The following is a 12,236-nucleotide window of genomic DNA, read 5'->3' as shown; positions in this document are numbered from 1 at the left end:
TTTAGTGTTTTAATCACAGAGCTTTATACTTATGATCAGAACCGCTCATAGTATGAATCACACTGTAAATATCATCTCTGCAAAAGATAAATTAAAACTAAGGTTGTTTGGTCAGTCTATTGTAGCAAATACATAGACGGTTTGTAATACTTTTACCAATAATGTTCATTTGTTTTTAAACAGTTTGATGATTAAACGACCTTAGTTTTAATTGATTTTTTGTAGATACGATCTTTATAAGGTGATTTATAATATGAACGACTCTTATTATAAACACAAAGTTCTATAAATTAACAACGAAAAATTTTGAGAAATTTTGAGTAAGAGTTCCGCTCATCTTTGAGTAGCCAAATAGTATTCTTACAAAAATCAAACATGATTCTTATATACGGGTTTCACATTCACCTGAATCATTGTGGAATGCCACACTTAATTTAACACAATTGGCAGTTGGGTTAATGAAGCCAATTTTAAAGCTTTGAATTAATGGGAAGGATATTTTTTCATGCTTGTTGGTTGCTTTGTTGAATTATGTAATTTCAATTTTAATGAGGGATTGGTTTTGTTTCTGGCTTTGTAATTTCAATTGTAATGTATGTCATTTGAATTAAGGTTGGGCAAACAAACCGAAAAACTAACCCAAACAAACTGAAAAACCGATAAACCAACCAAACTACATCATTTGTGTTGGTCCAGGTTGATATTTTTATATATATTTATTCTAGTGATATTTATTTTCACTTATAAGTGAGAAGTCTTAAGTTCGATTCTTGCCAAATGCGAATTTAAACCACATTATTGATAGTTAATTGTCTGAGTAAGCTCACCCCCATTTTTTTTTGGTAGATATTATCGTTTGTTAAAAAATAAAACCAATTGATTTAGTATGTGATTTTAACTTTTACAAACCGTGGGTTAATATTACAATAAAAAAATATTTTATTATTATTATATAATATAGTAATTTACTGAATATCTTAGCATTATGAGATTGTAAATTTAAAATTCCGAGGTTACCAAGTTGGCAATGAATTTTCTATAAATTGGAAAAAAAAATCTAATATTTATTTCAATATAGATGCAAAAATTTTATTAAGTGATAGGTGCATGTTAAACCACAAACTGAATCAAACCATTGTTGAACCAATGTTCTAAGCCATTGTGGCTAAAGATAATAGCATAAGGCTTTATAACCACCTCGCAACACCTCCAAACTGATAGTCTAATACTGATTAATGGGCAGACTATTGGTGTAAGTATATACTGATAAACTATAAACACATACTATGGCCAGCGAATGGATCCTAATGAGAACCAATTAGGCTTTCAACAATCAATAGAGATCGAACTACAAATTTTATATGGTTAGAAGCCTAAGCAGCCAAAGGAAATGAATCATCTCCGGATCCCTTCCTCCTAAGCTACAAAATTAGTAGATTTGTGCCATTGAAATTTGATTCAACGACTACAAACAGAGACTCACTTTAAAAGTTATAATAATTTCAGCCATTGGATCAAATTTCAATGGCACAAATCTACTGATTTGGTGGATTAGGAGGAAGGGATCCGGAGAGGATGTCTTTCCCCAAAATTCCCAAAAGCAACACAGAGTACTGGTTACTTCATCCACAAGATTCATTTTCCCAGCTTTGATTTTCTTCCTCAATTTACTTCGATGACGTTCTCCTAAGGAAGCAAACGTTCGTGCTATTACCTTGTCCTTAGTGACTCCATTATGTTGTCCTGAGATTTGGGCGAAGTAGTTCATGTGAAGACATAAATTAATCACTTCTAGTAGGAGGACACATGGAGTATATGCTCAATGTGACGGTTTTACTCTTAACGTCATAAGTAGTATGTTATAAGGTAATTGGACTTTTATGCCACTAACACATCATGGCCTTTGCAGGCCGCCCATGGTGTGAGTCATGGACTCTCCCAACTTCACATGACACTTATTATGGACTCTCCTTGCCGTCCATAGTACATTATGTCATTAGGCTATACCCAGTCTCAATTATGGCAAGGCAATGACTCTTCAGAGTCTCCCTTTGTGTGTTCAAACGCACATGCGCTCTTACCAAGGGACCTCCAGGAATGCTAGTTGGTAAGACTGTGGAGACTGACCTGCATCATCAAGGATTGCCTAGTATGCTCTACAGCCTCCTTCCCAACTACCTGCTAGGGTTTCTTCCCAATAAATAGCCAAGTCATTCAAAGAAAATTGTAATCGTCCCTTACTACTTAGAACTCTCTCAAGTTTTTTGTTTTCTCTACTTTTTTCTGAGCATTAGAGGTCTTTTGACGGACACATTCCCTTTTTTATTGAGTGTTCGTCAATTAGGCTAACATTGTTTGTTTTCTTCTAGGCGGAATTTCATCAAATCAGCCATGTACGAAATTTGCATCCACATTTCACGGACCTAGTAGGTTTAGGTGCACGCCTTTTCTTTCAAAGTTGTGATGGCACTCCAACACCAGATATGGAACTTTTATGTTTGCTACTATGAGTTGGGGTTGATGCCCATCTACCGTTAGTGAGATTGCCGGCATAGAACTTCGCAGGAGTTGCAAAACTATGGGGAGAATGGGAAATTCCAGCTGACAGCTGTTGCATTTTCTTTAACTATTCGGAATTTTTTTTTTCAGGTTTATTGGGTTGTGGATAAAAGAGAGCCGTGAAATCTTCCCAAATTGTCAAGTTATGAACAAATTCAATATATGATAATAACATAGGACAAAGCGTGTTGCAGTGTAGACGGAAAACGAGAACAACAATTGTAATGGTGACGACAATTTTACTAAGATATTGTCAAGTTTAATTTCAACATTGTCTTTACAACTGTGAGGCTTTACATACTTGTAATTATGGCGGTCCCGTGAGAAATACAGCTCAAGTAAGGCTAGCAACCATCATCTCTCAATGAAAACTCAATTACTTTGTCCGAAAATGCAATGTTTAGCAACTCAAGCTGTATCTCAAGCCAATTTGATCCGTTCCGAGCTGTCCCTCATCGAGCTATATTTCTGTCAGTATCCCTACTAGCTCTCTGTAGTATACCAAGTGAGCTTTGAACAAAATTGCAACATGCTAGGATACCGGAATTGCCAAACATCCCAAACATAAATTTTCCAGGTCGGCCTTAAGCAAGAAAGAGGTGGGAAGTGCACATGTGTCACCTACACTACAAAAAAAATGAGCACTGCACACAAAAAATTATATGTGCCTTTTGAGGCCAAAAAACACCAACATTTGTGCTTATAGACCAATAGCAACAGTGCAGCAACTAAGTTTGTATCTGTGCCCTCTATGGGCGTCACCATTGCTAAAAGGGCACAATAATGTATGTTGTGCTGAAAAGTGTGAGCACCAATAAAGTTCCTTTTGTGCCCAGTTCTGACAAAATTGTCAGATGGCTGCAGCCGCCCATGTTAACACATTATTGTTATTGTGCCCAATATGTCAACTATTTAAAAAAAGAAAATTTAAAACCGAAATCACCTACAAATTGAGATTGAGGCTAAACAAAAAATTATTTTTTCATAAAATTAAAACATCCCACAACCACAAGCATCTATAATATTACAATTTACAAAGATATTCACAACCATTATATATAAAAACAACTAGAATTTTACATGTTCTATCCCCAACTAAAATAAAATTAAAATTATAAAGGTTTTAAGTGAATATCGGTTCTCTCAGGAATAAGAACATCAAATATTAAGGTTTTAAGTGAACCCGCACAGTTCTTTTCTAATGTTCGAGTCGGCAACCTGGTCAGGGTGGCTTTGGTGGTTGATGGGTTTCGATGTGGCCATCGCGTATAGAGAGGGGAAAAAAATGATTGCCTGATTGCCTGCTTCTGAACAACTGGGTTGTTTTGAATGGCCCCGCCAAGTACCCCAAGCATCCATTTTTCTTGTACCTGCATCACCATGATCAAGCTCTCCCATTCAAATCTGACCCTAAATCATAAATAAATAAATAAATAAAATTCAACATAAAAAGAAATTGTCATTACGTATGATTCCAGTTCACGCTGCTCAGGGTCACCGACGCTGTTAAGTTTATCCATCATTGCTCGATCACTCTTGTTAATTTTCTTTTTCGTTTCGTTTTGTTTCGGCTTTTCTTTAACAGCGTAGGCACACAAAACCAATCAAATTCATTCACCTACGTAAGCCACAAAAGCATGAATATTTTGGTTCAAATTTCAATCCCAAAAAACAGAACCAATCAAATTCATTCACCAATTGATGCACACAGCACACAACTTTGTAACTCAATCCCTATTATTGCACATAAATTCTTGACTTTTAACACAAAGCCCAACTCCAATTCCACATAGCAAAAGCTGGGCAATCAATAATTTCAATCCTAACTAAAACTTTAACACAATTATAACCGAAACAACTCTAATCACTTTACCAAAAAAAAAAAAAAGAAAAACGAAAAAAAAGATGGATAGAAAGTGGATGTACCTGTAATACGAAACTGGCTGAAGTGAAGAACACAAAGATTTGTGCTTTGCTGCTCAAATTTGTTGAGTGAGAGAAGTACCCAGAACCAAAATCATATTAAGGTTGAGAAATTGGAATTTATTAGAATTAGGGATTCATTAATACAACTATGCCTCAGCCCAATTCTATTTTTTTTCATTTGGCCTAAAATAGAAAGAACCAAAAACTTCAAGTTAAAAAATTAGAGAAATAAATCTGAAATTTTAGAGAGACAAAGTGAGGAGAGAGAAATAGGCGGAGGACCTTGGGCGAGGAGTCCATTGACGGCTTCGTTGGGGAGGACCTGAGCGCAGTTTTTCACAATCTCCTTTAAGCTTTGCACCAAAAATTAAAAGCAACATATCATGATTGAAGAACACAGCAGCTGAAGAGCACTGCCGCAGTTCCATCAAGTAACACGACCAGTACAGCAAAGCAAGAGGGAAATACAGAGTCCTCAACTCAGGCTCGTGTGAAGAAACAGAGCTGGAGGACGCCGCCGCAGTTCGAGGTGGAGGTGGACGGGTTCAACTGCTCTAAGACTCTCATGTCTCGTTTAGTACAGCAAGTTAAGGTAGGTGGAAAAAGGATAAGAATGGCGACGGAGGCGAGAGAAGGGAGTCGGCAGCGAGATGAGGATAGGACGGAGGCGAGACCGTTTGTGTCGTGTGTCACCGAGAGAAACGATCGGCTTCATCACCAGCTCGGGGCTCATCACCCATCGACGCCACTGCTACTTCTCTCTTCGCCGTCCCGCACACCGCTCTCATACCTGCAAAACACACAAAACCCGAACAAAATCATATGTTTCTTAGATCTGAAATTGAAGAAACTTGGCTATGAATTTGTAGAAACTAACTTGAGGATCAGAAAGATGATGGGAAGAGGATTATGAAGGTATAATTTGACGGTCTGTGGTGACAAGTGGAAGGCGGCGCTGTTGCCTGAAATATATGGACAGGAAGGATACGGGAAGGAGAGTGAAGGGGAAGGAAGAGACAGGATGAAGGGATGAGAGAGAAGACTAATAACCTTTTTTCATCTTCAAGTTTTTCATATTTTTTTCATTGTTATTTTGCACAATTATTTTTATACGTGCCGTTTGAAATCTAAAAAGTATATAGGGCAAATAATTCGAAATGTACATTTGAGGGTGGTATTCTTATTTTATTTAAAACAAAGGGCACGAAAATATTATTGTGTCAATTTGAAATTAATAAACAATCTTATTATTGTGGAATAGGAAAAAGTAAATATGTAGAGGGCACAAAAATCATACTTTTTATTTAAATATATTAAATTAGAGGGCACGAAAACTGCTATCGTGTCTTTGTAAATTAATATTAAATTTTCATTTCTGATATTAAAAGGACACATGAAAATTGGATGGACATTTGGGCACAAAAGTCTCGATTTTCGTGCCCAATAATGTGTTTGTGTCAACTTTTTTTACATTTGGGCACAATACTTGGTGCCCTTTATAAAATGTGCACTGTTCCACCCTTTTAGTGTTCAAGGGGACACAAACTCCTCATCCGTGTCCTCAATTTTGTATCCATAGCCCATTTTTCTTGTAGTGCTAGTGTGACTTTGTTGAATTTAACATAATTAGCCAAATAGGTCCAATGTGAGTTAGTTAAGTAAGAAACCATTTGCTGCTTAATCTTGTGTACATAAACGAATACACTGAACAAGATAAAAACTGATCAAATAACATGGTCACCCAACTTATAGTAGCTCCATACCAGCATATGCAACGGTTCTCAGTTCACCCACTTCCACCACATTTCACCTCTATTTCTACTTCCAACTACAACAACCACTATAGTCGGCAATCAGTCAACCATGGTCCCTTTGCCTCCACCTCTACCTCCAATTGCAACCTTAAATCCAAACACTGTCGTCAGTCCAAAAAATGTGTTCGCTCCACCTCCACCCATAACTAAAACCATCACCATGGCTGACAGTCACCAAATCTAAAGCCTTCACCATTGTCTTGTCCACTTCGGAGGTATTGCTCTTCAATTTTTGCTTTCTAATTACTTGAATTTTGTTTGGCTTGAGTATGTATATAATTTGTAAAAATTATGATCTTTTTTACAATTGTCATCGAGTTTTATTTGGCTGTCAGGGGTTTTGGCCCTTGTTTGGATCAAATCTCGAAAAATGTTACTTTTTATAATTTTACTTGTAGGAAGTCTTTTTAAAAATTAGAAAAAATAAGCATAACAAAACAGAGAGAATTCAAAAGAAAAAAAATAATAAAGATGAATCATAAAGAAAATCTACAAAAAAAATATTTTGTTTGTTTCTTTTATTTGAGTACAAAAGTTCTCCTAATCAGATTTTAGTTTCCTCCAACATTTCAATTTAAAATTTTGAAAAAGAAAGACATCCAAGTATTTTTCCTTTTTACAAAAAAAAAGAAGACATCCAAGTACTGTAAGAACATGTAAAAATACAATGTTGTACAATATATACCATATATACATTTATAAACACGCTAACGAAATGAAACAATTATCAAGCTATAGAAATGAAAGTAGTGTGACTATACATGAACCCAAACGGTCTTTCAGATCAATAAGGAAAAGTGTGACAATCTTGGCAACTATCTTATAAAATCAAAGTGAACATTGGCAACCATGCATGTGTAAAGAAAAATGTGGCCACCACAAAAGGTTGTGACAAACTATTTTCTAATGTAGTAGGATAATCGTAATTACAACACTTCTTCTTGTTTAATCTTGATGGTTGTTTTGGTTTAACTTATTCACTCAATGACTAAAAATAAGATAAAGAAAGAAATTCTGACGTTAAACTGTAAGGTGATAGAAACTTCGTAGAAAGCCTCACTTTAAGAAATTTTTTTCTCTGCCTTTTGGTTAAAATCAAAGTTAATAATATATGTACCTTTCGTATAAAATCACATTTTGTGACAAGACTCGGGGATCAGAAATTTCATTAACATTAAAATTGAATCCATCTCGTTCTCAATTCTCTATTAGTTGAAATTTCTGGTCAACTTAACTTGGTAGGTCACAGCTTATGTTCAACCTGCAAAGCAACCTGTACTTACTCACAGGGTCTAGGACCTTGGTACAAAACCTATAGAAAACAGGATTGGTGTCCAACTAAACTACGGTACACTTTTAATTATAGAGAATAAGAACAAATTCATTTTCATCATCGTCAGGCTTCTACGTTTACTAAAGTATGAGTGTAAAAAACTTTTTAAGGTATGTTTACTTATAAGAATTAGCTGACAAGGAATATGTATCATTTTCATTTATGCGTTTATTTACAACTAAGGATTAAGAGAAATGTGTATGATTTCAATTCATGTGTACCAAAAAAAAAAAAAAGATCAAAATTTATTTTGAGTGTTGGGAATATGTTCATCCCTTTATATCTTCATTCTCGTGATAAGTAAACATGCCCCGATTCCTAACTTTGCATGTGTTTATTTTTATGTCAAACTTTCTAGCTATAAACACATATGAAATTATTAAGAAAAGTGTGAGTTCGTAATTTAATACTTGAAAATCATGATCATATAAGTTGTCGAAGACTAGTTGGTCCGATTCACTTTCCTTACTTGTCCTCTTAAGTTTCTTGAGTCTTTGTGCTTCTCATTTCTACTATGTAAACATGAGCAATACACAATTGGTCAAAGCCCAAAAGAAAAAGTACAGACCTAGAAGGAAAAGTAAACGAGCTTACCAAATTGGCATGTAAATATGCGCATGCAACAAGGAATGAGCAGCTGAAGAGCATGCCCATGACCGTTAGGTTATACCTAAGATTCAAACAAAAAAACTCCCGGGAAGGTCATGACTTTGTCTCGGAGGGACACATTGTCCTAATTACATACTTCCAAGGCCAAGAAAGAGAGAGGGATAGAGAACATTAATTTGCATGTAGGGGAAATATTTCAATGGAGGACGATGGTGAGAAAAAAGCCTACCCGTCTCCGACATCATCTCCTCCCACACCTCCCTCTCCACTTCCAATCAGTGTAGGGCCTGGCAACCAAAAGTACATATTCTCACCGTCTCCTTCCCCCTCGCCGCCTTTCTCTCCGGCTCCCTCGAGCCACACGTCAGCTGAGAACCTCCCTCTTCTGCCTCGTGATCAGAAGCTCTCTAGTAGTCCTGCAGGGCCATCGGTATTCTCGTTGGATTATCGGAGACCGCCAGAGGATTCGGATTCCAGGAGCTCATGCCTTAAAGACTTGTAAGTCCCTTCTATCTCACTACAAACTTAGACAGTATTAGCATTTAGGGGAAATAATAGATTAATTAGTTAATCAAATTTTTGCTAACCATAGTGGATGAAATAACAGATCAATTAGTTACTAAAAACATGTATTTATGCATTAGAATTTTAGAGTTTTCAATCCGTGCAGTTTTGCAGTCAATGATCAATTACAGCAAACAAAAAAGAATTATTACTTTTTAAATATTCATTTTTTCAACATTTAAATGGGAAATGATTTGTATTTCCTTATTTAAGAATCATGGCAATGTCAAATTCAGGCAACTGTATGCAGATGATCTTCATAGGGGATTTTGACTGGTAGGTTTTTACTTTTTCCTCCCTTTTATATTTGAGAATCATAGCAAATCCACACTGATTTACTTTCTTTGATCCAAATCATCCAAAAGCCTAGACCAACCAGTCAAAGCTTTTTTTTATTTTTTATTTTTTATTAAATTGTAGAGATGAATTAGGCGAGATTAGCTCTTCGTCAACAGTCGTGTGCAAGGCACCAACCCTCTCCCGAAGGAGAAAGGACCATTGCACCCAGAAACCCCCCGCCCTTCCCCTCTCTACTAGATTTTATTAAGAAGAGCCAACCAGTCAAAGCTGAGCAAACGTAGAAACACACATGGTAAAAATCCACCACAACACACAGTCAATAGTGAAAAATTGTGGATTGTTAATTAAGAAAAATTCGAAGACCCACAGAAGGAAATTAACCTACCTGTGAGTTGACTGGTAGTTAAGAAAGTCAACACCTTCAACTGTTTCACATAGTTTTGTATTGCTATCAATGCTAGCGATGTAGGGAAGGGGATTCGAACATAGAGCCTCACGTGAGTGCAAGGGTAACTGCTTTTAAACACTGAGTTACAAGCCTCTTGCAACTATTCCGAAAAGTTAACCACGTAGCTTTTTCTTTCAATTCATCAGTTAATTTGACTAATAATGCGATCTATTTCCTTCTGAATACAGGTTAGAGTGGTTCATAGAAAGATGCTGCAACTGTGGTGCTAAGTCTCAGTAGATTTTTTCTCATTACAAATACAAAACAGAAATGCAAAAAACAAAGAGAAAATCAGGAGCAGTCAATTTGTAAAAGATATGCTTGGTTGCAGTACTGGTTTTCCTATTACCTCCAGGGATTTGGATTTACCAGAGATTTGCAGCTGCAAGTGATTACTTCTAACATCCTTTCTGCCAACTGACCGTTAAGATTGATCTCTCATCAGATGGGTTTTATTTTTACCCCTCAACTACTTGAAGAGCTGCATGCAGCAAAAGTGAATGAGTATTTTTGTTATTTTGTAACAATTAATATTCTTTGCACAATCAGATTTTCCCAATTTTCTGATAGAATATCGGAGAGATTCTTGTCACTGTAAATGTTTGCCTTGTCATTAAAAATTTGAATTACTTCATGTGGTTTGGTTAATTTGGTTAATTATTTGATTCAATTAATTTTCTCATAACACCTGGCTTTTTAAATACTCTTTGTTTTCACAAATAATAAAATAATTACACCAAATTCATCAGTACTATGCATAGTGGGAGGTGCAAATGGTTAGCCAACTTTGCTAAACCCTTAGGCCATTTCTAACCGAAGGATCTAGAGGGCCAGAGGGTCGAAAATAGCCCAAAAATCGTCTCCGACCGAGGGCTAGGCCAAAGGGCTGTGGAATCTGAGAGGGCTCCACGGAATCGGAGAGGGCTGGAGGGCTGGCTGCATCAGCTCGGGGCTGGCCAGAATTCAAATCAATCATGTCGGTTAAAACCGACAAAAATACATGCATATTATTTAGTATAAATGTATTACTGTAGGTTATTATTTTTTTTACAGTTTTATTATTTTTTTTTATTTACGAAAATTTTCCTATAACTTCTATTTTTCATTTTTTTTAAATTCTATTATTTTCCTATAACTTTTATTTTACAAAATTTGTAGTTTTTAACAACATTTAACAAATTATTAAAAACATTTCTAGTTTTTCATATTTGTTATAAAACATTTAACAACATTTAAGTTGTAATTTTTAAATAATAAATTATGTTTGGCCCTATGACCCTCGGTTGGAGACGGTTTTTTATGATAGGGCTCAAACGAGCCCTCTGGCCATTTGACCTTCGGTTGGAGACGGAAGCAAATATGGCATTGTACTGTTCATTAAAATATTAATATCTTGAAGAATCTTGGAGGGCCAGAGGGTTAAAACAAGTCTTCTGGCCAGCCATCGGTTAGAGATGGCCTCCAACCGAAAGGTCCAGAGGGCTGAAAATAGCCCGAAAACTCTCTACAACCGAGGGCTAGGCTAGAGGGCTCGTGGAATCTTAGAGGGTCCCAAGGAATCTGAAAGGGCTGAAGGGCTGGAGGCTAGTTGTATACAGCTAGCCAGCCAACCCAGGGGCTGGCCAAAAAAATCATTATTCTTGTCGGTTATAACCGACAGGAATCCTTAAGCTAAAATTCAAATGCAACGGCTAGCTGACGTCAACTAGCTGTTGCATTTGATTTATTTATTTATTTTTACAGTTTTATTATTATTTTTTATTTACAAAATTTTTCCTTTAACTTATATTTCACAAAATTTGTTTCATTTTATTTTGAATTCTATTTTTTTTCCTATACCTTATATTTCACAAAATTTGTTTCATTTTATTTTAAATTCTATTTTTTTTTTTCCTATAACGTCTATTTCACAAAATTTGTTTCATATATTTTTTTTAAATTATATTTTTTTCGTATAACTTCCTAGGCCATTATACAACATTAAATTAAATTAAGTAACATGAAACAACATTAAACAATATGAAACAACATTAAATAACATTAACCAACATACAAATTATACAACATAAAAAAAACATTTAACAACATTTAAAAACATTTGCACCCATTTTGCTTCCAATTTGGAATTGGATGAGGACCCCTAGTTGGAATCTGAAGAAGATCCAAAGTTGGAATTCATTGCAAACTTGAATTGAAAAAGATTGAATTGAAAGAGATTGAATTGAAATAGATTGAATTCAAAGTTGTGTGAATTATAGTCCAATATCCACCTTGTTTATAGCAAAAGAAAATTTCAAATCCAACGGCTAGCTGACGTCACTTAACCATTGGATTTGAATTTAAGTTGTAGTTTTAAATAATAAATTATGTTTGGCCCTATGGCTCTCGGTTGGAGACAGTTTTTTGTGACAGGGCTAAAACGAGCCCTATGGTCCTTTGGTCATCGGTTGGAGACGGAGTCAAATATGGCCATGTACTATTCATTAAAATATTAATTTCTTAGAGAGCCAGAGGACTAAAACGAGCCATCTGGCCAACCCTCGGTTGGAGATGACCTTATATGCTTTCTAAGGACCTTTTAAACAAAACTTCATAATGTTTTTTTTTTTTTTGACAAACGATATAATATTTACAATCAACCCACAATACTACAATGAAGCTGTGGCATTATAAATATCTATAG

The sequence above is a fragment of the Pyrus communis genome, chromosome 7 (assembly GCF_963583255.1).
Source record: "Pyrus communis chromosome 7, drPyrComm1.1, whole genome shotgun sequence".
Classification (NCBI taxonomy): Eukaryota; Viridiplantae; Streptophyta; class Magnoliopsida; order Rosales; family Rosaceae; genus Pyrus; species Pyrus communis.
Note: the sequence above shows the minus strand (reverse complement) of the source record.